This window comes from Mastomys coucha, unplaced genomic scaffold (genome assembly GCF_008632895.1).
Source record: "Mastomys coucha isolate ucsf_1 unplaced genomic scaffold, UCSF_Mcou_1 pScaffold6, whole genome shotgun sequence".
NCBI classification, from domain to species: domain Eukaryota; kingdom Metazoa; phylum Chordata; class Mammalia; order Rodentia; family Muridae; genus Mastomys; species Mastomys coucha.
Window position 1 is genome coordinate 30488381 of NW_022196912.1, and position 3825 is coordinate 30492205.

The window sequence follows — 3825 nt, forward strand, 5'->3', positions numbered from 1 at the left end:
CAGTTACCAGGGTAACACACTGCTGCTGTTGGACTCTGACTACGCAGGCTAAGACCGCGGCAGTTGTTGCTGGAGAGAGCTCAGGAGCATCCTCAAAGGGGTCAGAGCAGTGTGCATCCACCTAGGGAGGGCCACACACAGCTAAGGTGAGGCCTGGGAAGGCTTGTGGGCAGGATGGATGTCCTACTTTTTCCTCGATGTTTAGGTAACTCTGAAATGGTGAACTTTAAGGATATTCGTATACTCCGCCTTTATTCCCCCGTATACAAACTCTAGCCAAGATGGATAAACCGATACTTACCCAACACAAGCTCAGTTGTACTCCCAGCTCCCTGACTAGCAAAGTATGGTTTCAGCTGGGCGGTGGTGGTGCACGCCTTTAATCCCAGCACTTGGGAGGCAGAGACAGTCGGATTTCTGAATTCCAGGCCAGCCTGGTCTACAGAGTGAGTTCCAGGACAGCCAAGGCTACACAGAGAAACCCTGTCACGAAAAAAACCAAAAAAAAAGAAAGAAAGAAAGAAAGAAAAGTATAGTTCCATACATAAGCCTTGATGTTCAAAGCTCCTTGCTTTCTTTAGTGTGGTGAGTGAAGCTGCAGGCCATGTGCGCATTAAAAGAGATGTCCCATGGCCCTGTGAGTTGTTCCCTCTCACCAAGCCTCAGTTTCCCTTCCTATAGAGAGAGGTTCCATCTAAATAGATAGGCACACAGGAGCAATAAATGTCCCTGTGGGCCACACCAAGCAGACCCATGACTGAGTCTGGTGCTGGTGCCCAGGAAGGGTGGTGGTGGCTTCCCTTGGTGCTACCACCGAGGGTGTTAGCAGGCATAGAGTGCTGCTGATGGTGAAGGTGGACAAGTCGTGCCCCGGCCACCATTCTGATAGTCACGGCAGACCCAAGGAGCCTGCCTTTGAGGAGCACTGCCACCTAAGCAAGCACTGAGGTAGTCCTGGACCCAGGATCAGCTGGTGTTTCCAGCCTCCTCCTGTTAGGCATCTCTGGGCTTTGTGCATGCATCCACCCCGCAGGTGTTTTCTCAGGGACTCCTTCTGTGCTAGACACCGGACCAGGTTCTAGGATACAATAGCGAGGCTTTGGTGGAAATGGAAAATGCAGGCTACTTCCGAGGGTAGTAAATGCCGAGAAGGAAGCTGAAAGATGGGGAGGGAGGGAGGTCAGGTGACAGACGTGAGTTTTATACGACGTGGTCAAGGGATATTTTTCTGAGAGATGGCAGGTGAACAGGCTCTTGAGAAGTTTCCCAATGGAAAGAACTATAGAAAGGAGACCTAGTAGTGTGTGCTCAGCAGGGAAGACAGAGAGAGCCACAGTCCAAAGGCCAGTGTGCTGAAGTCGAGGGAGCATGGAGAGTGTGAGGTGGCCTGGAGAGGCTTGCAGTCAAAAAAGGCCATGAGGTTTCATTCTGAGTGTGGTGGGAAGCACGGGCAATGTGCCCAGGGATCAGGGGGCCTGTAGCTGCTGCACCCACGTCCTGAAGGTACTGGCCGGAATCCACGTGGACAGTGGTGGAGTGGCCCCACTGAGGGGAGGAGGAGGGGCCGAGGCCTGTTTAGATTCTCTGTAATCTGAATGATCAACTTTGAGGTCTGCAGATGGTAAGGTTGTGGGGGAGATGGAGGGGGACGGGGTATGGCTACCAGCTGAAGGGCTGTACTGTCCTGAGCTTACTGTTTCCTGGGATGGGGAGCAGGTGGAACAGGGGAATCGGCATTTGTTCAGGTTGGTTTGCCTTAAAACGTGAGAGACAGTCAAATGGAGATGCTAGGTAAGTAAAAGGCGGGATGGTTTGGAGGGAAGAGTCTGGACCACAAGTAGGAACTGGGCCATCCTTGGCTCTGTATGCTATGGGAAGGCCTTGAGTCTGGATGAGGTCATTGGAGGGCAGTGTGAGCCTGATCAGGCTGAGCCATGGGAATAAAGTTAATAGGATCCATAAGGGACCTGTAGCCACATCACGACTGAGCCGCTCGGTTTAGGACACAGGTGAGTGTACCTGTGAGCCCTACATATCCCACCAACCGCTTGCTTTTGTGATTCCAGTTGTACAAGAACACACCCAGACCATGCAGGTGTTGCCTGTAACTGCTTTCCTTGTGGGTCTAAAGGCCGAGTTGAACAATTGCAGCTGAAATAAGATAGCATGCAAAGCTTGAGATATTTACGGTCTCGGGCTTCTGGTTCAGTGACCCATGTGTATCTTTCTTGCACGTTCCAGAGTGATGCTCACACTGTCTAGGGAACCACTTCTTGTGAACTCTCTGTCTGGATGAGGCAGTGTTCCCAGGCTTACTGCTCTTGCCTAAAAGTCAGTAGTCTGGAGTTTTAGGAAAAGATGGGAGAGCATAATTGTGCCAATCTGGGAGGGATAGAGGGATAAGGAAATATAATTGTGTCTAGGCAAGCAAAGGAACTGATAAAAAGTAAGCTGAGCCCTAGGCTTGAAGACAGGGGAGCCAAGCTGGAGATGTAGAGATTCTTATACAGTGCACTTAGCTGCTAGAGCCAATACAGGGGCTCTGAGGACAGGGATAGGATATGAGTTCAGTTCCTGGTGTGGTTGTCTGTGGGAAGCCTCCATGGGAGGTTCCAAGTGGGGCTTGGTGATCCTCTCCCATCTTCTGCCATTCGGGGTGAACAGCCTTTCCTTGTTACCACATCCCAGTACCTCAGCTTCATTGCCCTGACAATCCTAAAGAAAAGGTGTCTCTTTTCCCTATCGCAGCTAGCAAAAGCTGCCTGAGACTGCCCGGCAAAAACAAGCTACTTCCTGTTGGGCCCTTTGTTCCTATCTTTTAGTGGGACTGAGCAGTTGAAGTCATTTCACGTATCCTCCTGCTGGGAATGCCAACTGCTGCCTCCATATCTTAGACTTCGCTCCCATGCCTCCTCTTGTGACAGTGGCACATGGTCTTCATTCAGCATCAGACAGAGAACACTGTCATTTGGCCATTGGTAAAGAAGTGGCCTGGCTCAGGGGTCAATGGTTAAGAGCACTGGCTGTTCTTCCAGAGGACCTGAGTTCAGCTCCCAGTACCCACACCGCACCTCACAGCTAGCTGTCTGTAACTCTGGTTCCTGAGGATTCAATGCCCTCTTCTGGCCTCTGAGGAGACTGCATGCATGCAGACAAAGCTCTTATACACATACAATAAAATTTTTAAAAAGAGAAGAAGTGGGCTGGAGAGATGGCTCAGAGGGTAAGAGCACCGACTGCTCTTCCAGAGGTCCTGAGTTCAATTCCAGCAACCACGTGGTGGCTCACAACCATCTGTAATGAGATCTGACGCCCTCTTCTGGTGCATCTGAAGACAGCAAGAATGTACATAAAGAAAGAATACATAAGAATACATAAAATAAATAAATCTTTAAAAGAAAGGAGAGAAGAAGTAGCCTGGTGCAGTGTGTCCCATCTTGCCACACCTGTCTGCTCAGGCTACCTCTGTGATGCTTGCTGATGGACCTCACGTGGGATTCAAGTATTCCCTGTGTGTACAGGTCTGTACAGTCACACTGCATATTTCATGCTTTTAGTATGCTGTCCCAGTGTGACAGCCTTGTTCTCAGCCCTGTGTGTGTTTATGTGTATGTTGTGTTGCATCAAAAACACTCCATGGGGGAGAAAAGGGGGTGGGGGGCGCTGGAGAGATGGCTCAGTGGTTAAGAGCACTGAGTACTCTTCCAGAGGTCCTGAGTTAAATTCCTAGCAACCACATGGTGGCTCACGGCCATCTATAATGGGATTCGATGCCCTCTTCTGGTATGCATGAAGAGGTCGACAGTGTACTCACACACATTAAAA

General features: G+C 50.3%; 1 protein-coding gene across 1 annotated transcript in view; it reads left to right on the plus strand.

The window, feature by feature from the left end:
• The window catches only part of Hs1bp3 (HCLS1 binding protein 3), a gene marked incomplete at its 3' end in the record, with an annotated part of 30874 nt that overhangs the window by 458 nt on the left and 26591 nt on the right, over positions 1-3825 (plus strand). The gene's annotated exons all lie outside the window — the stretch shown is intronic.